Raw genomic sequence first — 16,707 nt, forward strand, 5'->3', positions numbered from 1 at the left:
ACTAGAAAGAAGGCAGCTAGTCACCACCGCCATCTCTTGGACTACTATTTTACCAACGAATAGTGGGATTGACCATCACATTATAACGCTCCCACGGCTGAAAAAGCGAGCAAGTTTGGTGTGACGGGAATTCGAACCTGCGACCCTCAGATTACAAATTGAATGCCTTAACCAATCTGGCCATGCCGGGCCCCGATTAATTGTCAATAAACGATATTTTCCAACTCTTGCTAATGTATTTTGTCTGAATTGACAAATGTTCTAGAGAATATTGCGTCATCGTGTTATACCTATCTACACATTTAAACATTTTTTTTCGGCAATAAAACACTCATATTTCACTCGTTGAAACTTTATAATAATTTTCAAACGTTGGAGTGTTTTTGTTTTTTGTTGTTTTTTTCCAAATAAAAACATAATAAATTAATTTTTGATCTTTATTATTTGTTTGTATACCCAGATATCAACAGTAACATTGGTTTAATTGTTTTCCTACATTTCTGTCTTATTACTTTTTTATAAACACATAAACATCTAAAATTTCTTCTGTGCTGTCCCTAACGGCTAATGGCTACCTTTTTAGGTTTATAACACTAAAAACTGGATTTCGATAACCATGGTGGACATACACAATGTGTAGTTTTGTGTATAACTATAAATAAAAGGTATGTTTTATTATCTCTCCTTTCTACCCTAAAGACAATTTTTTTCATGGATTTATCTTATTTGTTATGAAAGATAAAAAAAAATTATGTTATTTTCACGTTTCCCAACATACTGTGTTGTTGGGTGTGAAACTTTACAAAACTTCCAAACCCTAACAAGAAAGGGAAAAGTGCGACTGATATTTAATGTTAAAAATCAATATATTATTGAAAGTATACATTACATTATTTTGTACCATAGTGAACTGTGATCTGTTGTGATTTATGTATACACTGCTGGCCAAAATCTTAAGACCAATGAACATAAAGAAAAAAATATTTTGCGTTGTTAGACTCAACCACTTATTTGAGTAGAGCGTTTAATAGGGAAAATGTGAACATTATGAAATTAGCCTAAATACAAGCTAGTCAAAAGTTTAAGACCATACTGGAATGAAGCATTAATCGGTAAACATGTAACGAAATTTAATAATTTGTGTTCCAGCATTAATTAGCATTGTCAACATCTCCCACTGACATCTCCTGTGTTACATTGGGTGAAAACATGGCAAAGGCTGAAAAGTTGACAGAGTTTGAACGTGGCAGAATTATTGAGCTGCAAAAGCAAGGTCTCTCTCAACGTGCTATCGTTGAAAAGCTTGAGCGTAGTAAAACTGCTGTTGCAAATTTCTTAAAAGACTCTGAGGGATACGGAACAAGAATTTCAAGTGATCGGCCCAAGAAAATTTCGCCAGAGTTGAGCAGGAGAATTTGATGGATTGTTCGGCAAAACACCAGCAGATCATCGAACCAGATTAAGATCCTTACGGACGCAGAATGCAGCTAAAGAACAATAAGACGGCATCTACGAGAGAAATGCTTTAAAAACCGTAAACGTTTTCAAAGAACACGCCTCCTTTCACATCACTAAACACTAGGTTAAACTTTGCTGAGAAGCACCAAACATGAAACGTAGAAAATTGGATGAAGGTTTTGTTCTCTGATGTGAAAAAAATTTAACCTGGATGGTCCAGATGGCATCCAACGTTATTGGCACGATAAGGATATCCCACCGGAAACATTTTCTACACGACACAGTGGAGGATGTTTCATCATGATCTGGGGTGTTTTCTCCTTCCATGGAACAATGGAGCTTCAGGTTATACAGGGGCGTCAAGCTGGCTACACTGGTATGTTGTAGAGAGCATTCTTATTGACTGAAGGCCCTCGCCTGAGTGGAAATGTCTTTCAGTAGGACAACGCTGCAATCCACAATGCCCTCAGGACAAAGGACTTTTTCATGACGAAGAACGTGATTCTTTTGGACCATCCAGCGTGTTACCCCGAATTGAACCCCACTGAAAATGTTTAGGGGTGGATGGCAAGGAAAGTCTATGGAAATAGACGTCAATTTCAAACAGTGCATGATCTTTGTGAAGCCATCTTCACTACTTGGAATAACATTCCAGCCAGCCTTCTACAAACGTTGATATCGACCATGAAAAAGTGAATATTTGAAGTTATTCGCAATGACGGCCGTGCAACTGACTACTGAGACCTCTTGTTGGGCATTTCCTACCCTGTTTAGGACTTCTTTTCAGTATGGTCCTATACTTTTGACCAGGTAGTATTTCGGCTAATTTCATAGTGTTCACATTTTTCCTATTAAACGCTAAAAAAGTTTTTTATTTTTATTTTCCCTTTTCTTATTTTCATCTTTCGAAGCTCTACTCAAATAAGTGGTTGAGACTAACAACGCAAAATGCATATTTTTTCTTTACGTTCATTGACCTTAAAGTTTTGACCAGCAGTGTATGTATAAGCTATGTCGGATCAATTGATATTAGGGCCGAGGCACCTTCGGTTCGTAGGCCCTACCGACCATAGAAGTTAAACTAGAATTTACATATATTATAAATTTTTTAAGTATACATCGCCCATACCTGAGCAAATAAAGTACAAATTAACGTCTTTATCAATAATATACTAATACCCTGTAATATATTGAATTTATTAAAAATGGCTTAGTATGAAATAAATTATGAAATAAAAAAAGCTTTTTTAGTGAAATATATTTATATTAATGTGAGTACACAAATTAATACGTATGTACAAAAATATATCATGTAACGTAAAGATGTATTAAAGGTTTTGCATAAATGTGTATCTCATCCTTATTATTTTTTGTCTCTTTAAGATTAACGTTTAAGAAAAATTTTCATGGACCCGTAATTTTCGTAGGTTTGTTTGTTTCGAATTTCGTGTAAAGCTACTCAAGAGTTATCTGTGCTAGTCGTCCCTAATTAGCACTGTATGATTAGAGGGAAGGCAGCTAGTCATCACCACCAATCGCCAACTCATGGGCTACTCTTTTACCAACGAATAGTGGGATTGACCATCACATTATAATGCCCCCATAGCTGAAAAGGCGAGCAAGTTTGGTGTGACGAGAATTCGAATCCGCGACTCTGGGATTACGAGTCGAGTGCCTTAACCAACTGGCCATTCCGTGCTCTAGACACTGTGCCTATTGTGCCTAATAAATGATCCATTCCTGTATATAATGTATATGGTACGGTAAGTTTTTCATTTTATTCTCATGCTCACTGGTACTCATGGTGAGAATGGGTTACGAGACGTAAGTACCTCTCCGTAGGTCTTTTATATTTGGGGGAAAACGTATTATATTTTAACATAAGACAGATTTGAACTTAAACAAATTGACTGTGTTCTGTTGTATAGAAGCCCAACATGAACATTAGATGTATCCTGATTAGTCTAAATGATGTTCGAAAATCTGGCTGATATGTTTATAATTGAATTAAATAATAGTGTCATTCCGTAATAACGTATATGAACAAGTGCCAGATGGAAAAACACATGAAAATCCTTACAAATCATAACACGTGACAGCATACAGAGACATCACACCTGTTTGACTATATGATTATATATATATATATATATACGTTTTTTAACAAGGAAAAATTGCAACTATCGTGACTAATTACACAAAAACCGTGATTCTCAAAAAGCCTAATTTGAAAAAGAAAGTAACTTCAACTCCTTACAACTAAATCAATAAATCATACCTAACCCTAAAAAAAAAAAAATATTGAAATTACTTTTAACTCTCTATGGACAACTATGTTAACTTTGACTATCAGTTAAAACTATCTTAGTTCTAAACATATAAGCGAAATATTACTCCAATTACTTAGTACGTATTTTTAAAATTTTGTCCTTACAATCATTAGGTAAGAAACTAAAAGCAACAATTAACCCTAACAAACGAGAGATAGATAACAGAGTTAACCCTAACAAGCGAGAGGTGGTTAACAGATTTAACTCCAACAATTAATAAAAATTTGAATTTCGAACAAAGTTACACGAGGGATATTTGCGCTAGCCGTCCCTAATTTAACAGTGACAGACTAGAGAGAAGGCAACTAATCATCATCACCCACCGCCAACTCTTAATCTACTCTTTTGCTAACGAATACTGGAATTGGCCGTCACAATATAACGTCCCCACGGCTGAAAGTACAAACGTGTTTGGTTGGACGGAGCAATTAATAAAGAAACAGTTAAACTGTATTCAAAAACAATATTATAAACAGAATTAAACAAAATGTGTTTCTACATCTTTAAAGTAATATAAAATTCTAATTCTGAAAAACTTTAAAACGCGTGGCTTGGCATGGCCAGGTAGATAAGGCACTCGACTCGTAATCTAAGGGTCACAGGTTCGAATCCCCGTCACACCAAACATGCTTGCTCTTTCAGCCGTGGAGGCGTTATATTGTGACAGTCAGTCCCACTATTTGTTGATAAAAGAGTAGCTCAAGAGTTGGCGGCGGGCAGTGATGACTAGCTGCCTTCTCTCTAATCTTAAACTGCTAAATTAGAAATGGCTAGCGCAGATGGCCCTCGTGCAGCTTTGCGCGAAATTCAAGACAAACCAAACTTTAAAACACATGTCTTCAGCCTGTTAAGTTTTTATATGTTTCTTCTGGGTAATACGTAAGGCTTACAACAACCTCTTCAAAGTAACAGTTAATTTTATGTGTAATGTTTAGGTCGGTTTTTAATTATAAGTTTATGTTTTCTAAGAAAATTTGCAAAAATACTAGACAAAGGCATATAGCTTACCATTCGATGAGCTTTCAAAGTGAAATGGACCAGTATTGTTTTATATACAACGAGGTATTTAATCAGAATGGAGAATATTATTGCATCATGATATTACAATAGGCAATTTTATAAGATTATTAAAAGTATTTGTCCCCCGCTAGTACAGCGGTATGTCTACGGATTTACAACGCTAAAATCAGGGGTTCGATTTCCCTCGGTGGGCTCAGGAGATAGCCCGATGTGGCTTTGTTATAAGAAACAAACAAACTTAAAAGTATTCAAAAGCGCCACTATTATTGATGTATTCTAACTATTTAATTATTAATAATTTATGTTATATGTAATACCACGCAAGTAATTATTTGTCACGATACGTATTTTTGACCAACCAACAGAAAATTCCTTACTACTTTAAGTTACCCAATATGTAGCTCGTTCCTACTCTGTTTTTATCGCAGGAATGAACCTCCGTATATTTAGTTAATTTGCAGAAAGTTTTTGCAAAAAACCCACGATGCTATCCTTCTATAGAACTGTTAGTGTTTGGCAAGTCTATTTCATTGATTTGTGTTATTTTTATAGTCTGGGTTTTTGTGAAACTGAATGATATTTGATAGCAGTAACACATAAATCAGTGTTCTAATTTCAAAGAATTCAATGCATACAGTTTCGAAAAAAACTGTAGCATACGTATCGACAAATTCGCTACAATAAATCATTTAGATCCGTCTAAAAGTTATTTTTACGAGACTTGTATCTCACGGCTGTAACAGCATGTGCTCCTGCTATTCACGTACGAGTATGTGAATAACGTCCATTCAACATTATTGTAATATTATTGGTTTTAAAATTTTGCGCAAACCTAAACAAAGGGCAACCTACGTATAATTGTCTTTACTTTGAACTGATAAACTGGAAGTTAGAAGCTAGAATACGCACTTACCGCCAACATTTGAGCTACTCTTAGTTAACTAAATAGTGAGGTATGACCATCACTCTTATAACGTATTTATGCCTCCAAAGTTTAGAGAGCATTAAATTTTGGGTCCAACTCGGTCCAAAAAAAGTATTTGGCCATTCCCCATGAAGCACTTTTAACAATAAAACACTTTTAACAATTCTTTTTACTTTTTCTTATTAATTTTCTGAAAGTACACAAAATATATAAAATATCTTTTTCGGATCCTGTCACACCAAACATGCTCTCCCTTCCAGCCATGGGGGGCGTTATAACGTGATAGTTAATCCCATTATTCATTGTTAAAAGAGTAGCCCAAGAGTTGGCGGTGGGTGGTGATGACTAGCTGCCTTCCCTCTAATCTTACACTGCTGAATTAGGGACGACTAGCGCAGATAGTCTTCGTGTAGCTTTGCACTAAATTAAAAAAGAAACAAACAAACAAACTTTTCCGACTCTCTTGTAATTTTATTATGAGTGAATCAAATGGAAACCGAGCTCGACATAATGACAGTGAAATTACCGCTTACAGACATTAATCACTGAGGGACGTGGAGCTGCGTGGGAACAAGTGTTGGGATCCCACCACTAGTGGCGAGGGACGTCCTCACCCCCCTCCTCTGATCCTGCTTTATTTCCAGTACTTCTGTTTGATTACATCCACCGTATTATTATACCGAAGTAAGAATCTGATGATGAAATTATGGCGTATTAAGACACGTCGTAAACAGTAAAATTGAGTAGCCACTTGAGATATCAGTTTAAAACCAGATAACAACGTGTTCTCTTAACATACGATCATTACGTATTTAGTTCTACAGTACTAACTGGGAATGATATTGTTTTTTTTCACATCACTGTGTGATTTTGATTAAGTATATTTTTAAAAGTATTTAATCTGTTCATGTGAGTTTCAAGTGCTCACAATGCCTTTCTGTCTTATGCATTAATAATCATGTTACTAGGTGTCTTATTTAGTGATATATTTTCATGTTGTTGTTTTTTTGATATCATTAACTTTTCGAGATTGCCTATATGGCAGCAAATAATTTCGTTATTTACTTCACCGTCGTTTATATTTTGATGAATGTTTACTAAGGGGGTGTTTGTATGTTTACGAGTTATGTATATGTTCGTTTGTTTTCTCTTGCTGACGTTGTTATTTTGCAAGTGTATAGTGTTTATATGTCAAGATTTAGTTTATAAGGCTTTAGAGTCAGCTACGTGTGAGACCTGCCCTGGAATTTAATATATATATTTGTAGTCTTTGTTAGTTTTAATAACAAATGGTTATATGAAAATTAAAATCTGGCTGACGACTGTGACATGTTTACTGTTAATTGTGTAACGAAGAATGTGCGAGGATAAACAAACTGCCCTAACAAACCTAAATTTATCGATTCTTATTATTATTTCGGTAATTCAAAATGAAGACAAAAAAAAAGCCATCTAAGTAACAGAGGCTTAACGGCCGTGACCAGTGACTGCATAAATGCACTTCTCGTGTCTTGGGTCGTTGACACCCTAGACATTTTCAGATAAATAAAGCTTCACAATAGCTATCTGCATTAGCTGTTCCCTAATTTTGAAGTAATAAGTTAGATGTAAGGCACCGAGTTAGCAGCACCTACTTCCAACCATGAGATGGTATTTCTCTGGTTGAAAAAAAAGAGATTTGACGTACTCCCTTCCCCAAACGACGGAGTTCAATTTTTGTTTGTGTGTATTGTACCAGAAGACACTGGGTGCGATATAAAAGTGCACGGTCAATTATTTAATCAAAAAAGAGTAATCCAACAATTGGCGGCGAGTGCTTTTGATTTGCAGCTTTTCCAATTATTTATCATTTCGACGTGAGGGACAGCTTTGTGTTAATATACCTTTGTATAGCTTTAATAGGAAATTAAGACGTGGTTAACAATCGTTTTTGTACATTTTTATATAAAATTCTATAAAATAAGTCTCCTAAAGCACTAAATTTACGGGTCATGACAGTGATGTGTACACACCCAAATATTCAAGGTAAGTAGCCAGGTATTTCGGCGTGCATGGTTAGTAAATTAATGAAATATGAACAGTGCTGTTAATTGTTTAACGATTCAATTATAGGTTTCTAGTGAATATCCATTACTACAGAGTTTACTTACAACTTCATCACAAAACAAGTTGAAACTTCCATCACACCAAATAATTTTCTGTTTTATTGTTTTGTCAGCCTGCTTTTGGGTTTCGTATTCTTGCTCGTGAATAGTTTGCACAGTGTTGTCCATTTGTGCCTTTTTTTCGCGATTCCATATTGATTTATCTATTATCAGGACCCTAGAGAATCAGTTCGTTCGTTCTTGAAAGTTTGTTGGCTAGACATTGGAGTAATTTACTGCTTGATCTTACTTGATTGGTAAGTTTTCTCTAAACATGTTAACATTTTATACAAATTAATATATATATATATATCGTTCAAATTTACCCGTCCTCACCAGTGGGATAGCTGTAATTACAACACTAAAATCTGCAGTTCGATTCCCGCGATAGACACAGCAGATAACCCAATGTGGCTTTACTCTGAAAATAAAAACAAATAGTTGCCAGGTTATATCTTTTTGTACCACTTTGATACTTAGTGCTGTTTGTTTGTTTTTGACATTTTTTTCTGCAATTTCTGCCCAACAGCCTATTAATTAGTTCCATAATAAATAAATTGTTAGAAACTGAGTACTTACAAAGAAGGGAACATAACCCCATTACACTCTGAGGTTCATGGTAGCAAAAGCCCTAGATTAATGGACCCTTATTCTTTTCCACGCTGAGCCACTTCAAATAACTATCAGACCTGAGTTTGTTGGAGAATATAACATCCCCCAGATTCTGCTTACTTTAGTAATATATAATCATAATGTGAGTCACGAATCATATGTTTGAGGCCTTAGTGTAGACCGTGGGCCGCTTTTGGAGATCACTTCAATAGGTGAACTTAAGCATTTTATCAACTACTATTTGTTTATATTTAATATTATATGAAACCAAATAAAAACTTCTGATCCTGGATTTCACAAAGTTTGACACTAGCTTTGAAATGCTGTCTATTTCCCATGCTAATGTAGTAAAATAACATATATAAATGTTTGTTTGTTTGTTTGTTTTTTTTTTGAATTTCGCGCAAAGCTACACGAGGGCTATCTGCGCTAGCTGTCCCTCATTTAGCAGTGTAAGACTAGAGGGAAGGCAGCTAGTCATCACCACCCACAGCCAACTCTTGGGCTACTCTTTTACCAACGAATAGTGCGATTGACCGTCACATTATAACGCCCCCATGGCTGAAAGGACGAACATGTTTGGTGCGACGAGGATTCGAACCCGCTATCCTCAGACTGCGAGTTGAACGCCTAAACCCACCTGGCCATGTCGGGTCTCATATGTAAATAAACGTCAATACGTCTGTCTACGTTCCTTATAAGTCTCCAAATTTCTTGATCAATCAGTACCAAACTTCGCAAAGTAATACAGGATGACAGGATGATATAGGAATGTTATAGAGAGAGTGGGTGTGCCACGTTCCGGATTTCGTGCTGATAGAATTCTTAAAAACAGTATGCCATTTCTTTTTTTACATATTTTTATTACACTTTTGATGTTTATTATGTCAGGAAAAGCAGAAGCACAATTTACTATCCTTTGTTAAACGAGTTTTTATTTAACTCGTCCAACGAACGTGTACTCCAACTAGTATTTGATAAAGTCTGATTTCCGCACGTTGTTGATACTGAAAACGTCCAATTGACAGGGCCCGGCATGGCCAAGCGTGTTAAGGCGTGCGACTCATAATTTGAGGGTCGCGGGTTCGCATACCCATCGCGTCAAACATGCTCGCCCTTTTAGCCGTGGGGGCGTTATAATGTGACGGTCAATCCCACTATTCGTTGGTAAAAGAGTAGCCCAAGAGTTGGCGGTGGGTGGTGATGACTAGCTGCCTTCCCTCTAGTCTTACACTGCTAAATTAGGGACGGCTAGCACAGAGAGCCCTCGAGTAGCTCTGTGCGAAATTCAAAGAAACAATCCAATTGACAGTAGTGTAAAATTATACAAAATGAATTACAAACGTAAATCTAATAATGTATCTAACTTTGAATGTCTGACCACAGTTTATGTTAGTTTTTAGTGTTTCCTGCTTGTTTTTCCAATTATTACAGTTTTGGCTTTTCATTTAGGCTTTGTTAGTTTTTTACAGAAAAATGTTTATATCGCTCTACTTTGTTTACCGTAAGATATTAGAGGTCATTGACCTTTAATCTCCCTTGCACATCTTTCTTTCTCCATATGGGAGAAACGATGTTTCTCTGTTGATAGTGTTTATATTTATTGTGGCTGTTGGTCAGAAAAAAAGTTATTTAAAATAGTATATCCCAACACACCTTTAACACCAAATAATGAAAATAACTAACAGCCACATGTCACGATGAAAGTTTTGCAACTGTAACTCCAGAACAGGCAAGAGAGAAGAGCGATCGCTCCTCACGTTTGATCCCGACATGGCCAGGTGGTCAAGACACTCGACTCGTAATCTGAAGATCGTGGGTTCGAATTCCCGTCGCGCCAAACATGCTCGCCCTTTCAGCCGTGAGGGCGTTATAATGTTACGGTCAATTCCGCTATTCGTTGATAAAAGAGTAGCCTAAGAGTTGGCGGCGGGCAGTAATGACTAGCTGCTTTCCCTCTAGTCTTACACTGCTAAATTAGAGACGGCTAGAACAGGTAGCCCTCGTGTAGCTTTGCACGAAATTCAAAACAAACTAAACCAATCCACACATTTGTGAATAATTGTTAGAACGATTAAACCCTGCAGGGTTAGTTTGGGACAAATGACATAGTTGTATGCTGACCGAAAACTAGGTAACGAAGAAGCTTTGGCTGGTATGTTAAACACCTACAGTTTGCTCTGAAACGTTAACGTCTGTACAAACAAAAAGATGAACAGTATAGTTAGTCACGCAGGTGGAAAAATAAAACAGTTTAAGTCATTTTGAATATTTCTAACCAATTTTATGGTATAGTTAACAGCGCGATGATTTTATGCATACGTAAAACTTCTGTTTGTACAGAATTTGAAACGTCATCGTTCGTGTATAAAATATGATAATACTGTGAACACTAGTAACTTTAGTCCCCTATTAACACGGTGATATACAACACTGGAAATCGGGTTTCGATACCCGCGATGAACAGAGAACAGATAACTTTTTGTGTGGCTTTGTTCTTGACCTCAAATAAACAAACAGTGATTTCAAAACGTGTCTCTTAGTTTGTATTTCTATTACTACTGTAGACAAACATCTGCAGAGAAAACAACAAATACCCACTTTCATATTTGACCGAATGATACAGAGGTAGAATCTGTTATATTAAAACATTTATGGAGCTTAATCTTCACAATCCATGTCGTCGAACTCTGACGATCGTTCATCCTGTGCTTATATCTGAAAAGTGGGTAGGAGTTCATCTCCCGTTACTAAAATGTGAAAAAAATATTCATGGACTTTAGTTAGAGAGGGAAAACCTAGCTTAGAGTTGGATTATAAAACACACAATATACGAAGTAACTGGAATATTGTTCTGCTGGCATTTCGGCCTTTGTAGATTTTGTGTTGTTGTTGACAGAAAAATATCTTTGAAAGCTGGTTTCTTCAGAACGAAATATTTGAAAAAACTGGTTTATTGACTTTAGTCAACTCTAATAAACGGTTTTTCGACAGAAGAGTGTCTTTAAAATCTGGTTTATACAGAAAGAAATATTTGTAACAACTAGTTTATTGACTGTGGTTCAACTCTAATAACTGGTTTGTTGACAGAACAGTGTCTTCAGGAGCTGGTTTGCACAAAGAGATATATTTGTAACAACTGATTTATTCACTGGGATTCAACTTGTTAACTGATTATTTGACAGTATAGCACCCTCAGAAGCTGATCTTTTCTGCAGCAAATCCTCTGTGAGAATTGGTTAAGCGGCAGCGTGTCACTTATAAGAGCTGGACTATTGGTAGTAGATCATCTGGAAGAGCTAGATTGTTACCCGTAGGTTGTCTATAAAATCTGATTTGTTAACAGAGCATTATCTTTAAAAACGGGTTTTGTGACATCATGTCATCTATAGAGTTGGTCTGTTGATAGCAGGTTATCTAGGAGAACTAATTTGTTAACTGTAGACCATTTGTAAAAACTGTAATGTTGACAGTAAATCACCTGTAAGAACTCATTTGTTAAGACTGGAATACATTTAAGAACTAGTTAATAGACAGTGAATCATCTGTAAGATGTCGTTCATTAACTAAGAATCACTTGTAATAACTATATAGTTTATTAAAAGTGGATCGTTTAGGCGAACTGCTTTTTTGACAGCATAGATCGTTTGTAAGGAATAACATTAACAAAGAAATGTTTCTAATAATTTTATTTTTGACAGAAAAAACTTGTTGTAATAATTAACTCATTGTACTCTAAAGTTCGGTATAGAAAAACTGATGTGTTTAGTTGGAAATATCTGTAAAAACTGAAAAATTGGTAGAGAACCATATGAAATAGGCAGTGTATTGATAGTGAAACACCATAAGAATTGATATATTTCATTAAATCACTGCAGAAATTGATATCAACATTAAATCACATATAGGAACTGGTTTGTTGACAGTAGATCGTCTGTAAAAATTAGTTTATTAACAATAAACAGTTGTAAAATCAGGTTTGTTAAAGTGAATTATCTATAAGAAATGGTTCGTTTATAATGGATTATCTCGAGAAATATATTCTTAGGAACTAGTGTGTTTATAGTAGAACAATGGTGAAAATTCTTTATTGTCAGTTAGATCTATAGGAACTTAGCAGTGGACTCTCTACACGAACTTATTTGGTGACAGCACATCATCTGTAGATATTTACTAATTAACCCCCCTATACGAACGGATCTGTTGTCAGTAGAACTCTTGTAGGAACTTTACAATGGACTTCCTGCATACTATCTGGACTGTTGACAGTAGAACATATAGGAACATGACACTAAACTCTCTTTACACGAACTGGTTTCTTTACAGTAGAACATCTGCACATAGGAATAGATTTGTTGATTAAAGAAAAGATTCTTCGTTACTTTAGATTGTAACATTATAATTGCTTAATTTTGATTTTATGACGTTGAATCTATTAAGCCAATATCAGATGAAAAGTTAGAGAGTTAGATATAGTAATTGAAAAGTTATCTTTCATAAAGAAATGTTTTTAAGATTAACCTAAATTATCAAATAATTCAAACTTTATCAGTATATAATATTATGGACTGAGGGACAAAATAATACCTGTAAAATTTCACATAAAATAAAAATATTGGAGTAAAAATTTCTTTAAAAATTGTTGGATTTCTAAAGCATCCAATAAATGACTCAACCGTAGAGACAAAACGGGTTCCAGAAGATTTTTTTTTCTTTACCTGAATCTCATTATAGTAGAGTTCACGACATATTCGTCCAAAACTCGGATCTCGGAAAACACCGCACCGATCATCACCAATCATAACTGGGTAACATTTTTTTATAACTAGGCAGTATTTTTACAGCTGAGCAATAAATAAAACAATTGAAACTTCCACAAAAATAGTAAGTTTCAGATTTAACTAATAAAAATTACAAAGAACGAGGAAGTTTTAAATATAAAAAACAAGTAAAACACAAACAATACGTATTTGTTTTCATTTAGTGAAAATCTCATGAGTTTAATAACAGAAAAACATGGTACTTTCATTGATAACTACGTCTACAGAGAAATACTTCAATTAAATCTACTGTCTGAGGTTATGCTCTGATGACAACTCGTTTTTAAATTAAAATCTCGATAAAATAATTTTCTTCATGGATGATCAATTTGAATAATAAGTATTAGTACATTGTTGTAGAAATGTCAGAAAATTCCAAAAAAAGGCCGCAGACACACAGGCATTCCGCAGGAACTAGTAGTTAAACCTGACCCTAGGGTGGGTATTTCTACTAGTCTGTATAAATATAGTCTTAATATCTGTTGAATGTTCATGTAATTGCTTCACCCACCCCCCTCTAGACAGATCTTCATCAAATTTGGTGTGGAGGTTCACTGGATCCAAAGGAAGATATATAGAAATTTTCAGTTTTATATTTTGTGGTTTTTATGGGCGTTTTGCGTTATTTACCACTACCTACCTTCTTATGGATGGATTTTCACCAAAGTTGGTATGGAGGTTCAGAGGGCCCAAACTTTTATATTTTGCAGTTTTTATACATGTTTGGGGTTGTTTTTCTTTTTACAATTACGTATAAGAGAAGCAATTTTTTCATGTCCTAAAATAACCTTTCATTGAACATGAATTTGCATAACTTCAATTCAGGGAAGGGTACTTCAGCTAGTTGGCAAATAATTTATTTTTAAATCGAATTTTCTTTTTAATAAGTTATTAACCGCATTTGTTAATCACCAGAGAAATAACGATCAAATACAAATACTGTAAATACAGTCAATTATGCATGCATATACATCTACTCTATTATACATGTCGTTTTAGCTTTCCTTCCAACAATTAGTTAGAAAAAGTTCTCATCATATTTTTTATCCTTTATACCTATTTATCTACTTATCTCTCTGCCAGAACCTGTCCGTCTGTTGTCTGCCCTTTGATTGGTTAAACAGATCTTCTGTTTGTTCAAAGTGTTTACTTATGACTATTATTTTTTTAATTTATCAGTTAAACCATTTAGTAAAACAATGGTTCTGGTCGCCATATTTTTTATTGCTAATGCATCTGTCTTCCTAATTTGTAAATGACTCATCCAACAGTTATTGTCCTTTAGTTTACCATTTCCACCACCAAACATTGTGTCCAAACAATTATCCCTTTAATGATTTGAAGAAAGCTGTCCTCAAAATATTTTACCAGTTACTTTTGCCTTTCAATCATTTTTCCTTTTGTCCATTCATTTATGTTCATGTTCACGTTTTAAGGAAACCTTTCCATTTATCTGCTTGTTTCTCCTGTCATCCATAAAACAAACTTTTTATTTCTCAATTTTACTCTCTTATAGTATTCGACTTGCGTTATTTGTATATCACATTGTCAATTTCCAATGCAAGATTCCTTTACTCGCTCTATATAAACGACTATTACTCGTATAATAAATATATCAATATGTAGATAAGTGATATTCTCCAGTGCTTGAACTTATATTTTGGAGAATTGAAATCAAACAGTGTAATCAACTTTGTACTTATTCTAGTGAACAAAACTTCGGCTCACGCATTATTTGACGTGATACGGTTTCCAATTTTTAAACATGTTTTGTAAAAAATGATTGTGTATATTATTAGCGTGTTATTGAAGGAAAGGTTATCAATGGCATTAATTTTCTTAACTTATTAGGTGATACAAATGTTACATTAAAATACTTTTAATGTAATATTTTTGAAAAACAAATTAAGAGTCACAGTTTCTTTTCAAGAAATTCTAGTGGTGAATACAATTTCTTAACTCATCAAGTTAAACGCCTTCCAGTGGCACAGCGTCATGTCTGTAGACTTACCACGCTAAAAACAGAGGTCCGACACCCATGGAGAGCAAAGCACAGATAGGCTACTGTATAAATTTGTGCAGAACTACAAAAAAAAAAACCTAGTTAAACTGTGCTGCATGTTTTAAAGTAAATAAATCATCACATGTCTAGTACAAATAAAGAAATAACAAGTTAGCATGTTAAGCTGTTTATCAAACTTATTTTGTATCTCAACAGTCCTACAAGCATATCACTAACATTTTATTTTTTATATTGTCTACACGGTTGAAAGAAAATAATACAAGTTTTTATACTGTTAGAGAACAAGTTAAACCTACATATACAACAATATTGAAAACAGTTTAACGTCTTATCATTGACATAATGTGTAACTTACCAAAAACACATTATTTAATTTCTGGCTTGTATATTTTTGTTGTTATTGAATCTTAATGAGTAAGATAACATTATACAGATAGAATAAAAATTTAGGAAACGAAATATGGTAATGCAGTTCGAACAAAACACTATTACAAATAAGGTGTCGTAATATGAAAATTGTTGTTAGTTTCCGTTTCAACAACATACCTCACTTCCTGTTTTATTTTAATGTGAAAAGACTTGGAGGACTCATTTATATGACCTAATTTATATGTTGCATACGATACTACTTGCTATACAGGTTAAATATATCTATATTGTATTGAGCGAATTATAAAACAATGTCCAGCATAAATATAGCATTATTTCAACATTACAAGATATTTATAAGTTATAAAGCCACTACCTTAGCTATACAGTCACTTTTACTGCCTTTTATAGCAGAAGCCACACCGCCTTTTCTTTTTCAATGACACAGACGATGAACCGCTTTATTTCTGTGTCAATAGATAAACATTTTTTACATGCTAATAATAAATCACTGTTTGTTCCAGTTTGTCCAGTTCACCAAATAAACAGTTATCTTTCCAGTCCAGTAGATGGACTACTGCCTAGTTAACTGAATAGAGAAAACAGGGTTTTTACTTATCGGTAGATGGACCAATATTATTTTATACAATTATATAAAAGAAGGTCGTTTTCAATCCAGTAACTGAGCCAGGTTTTAAATGAAAGTGAACGAATCACTCTGTAGTGAACACAGCAGGCAAATATCTGATTTTCTATACCAGCAGACAAGTAACCTTATGCAAGTAGATATAGACAAAGGTGCCTCAACACCTGTAGGTAACTTGGTACCTTTCTTTTCAGTATAATAGTTCAGCAGCTCTAGCCTTTCTATTAGAAGTTGAACTAATATTTCCCACAATCTATTCATATGTCTTTTGATGTAGCTTTAATTTCTCTGTTTTTGAATGCCAGTAGGTATTTCATTATCTTTCCATGCTGATGAATGGATCGTTGTTGTTGTTATTGT

This window comes from Tachypleus tridentatus, chromosome 1, assembly GCF_004210375.1.
Source record: "Tachypleus tridentatus isolate NWPU-2018 chromosome 1, ASM421037v1, whole genome shotgun sequence".
NCBI lineage: Eukaryota > Metazoa > Arthropoda > Merostomata > Xiphosura > Limulidae > Tachypleus > Tachypleus tridentatus.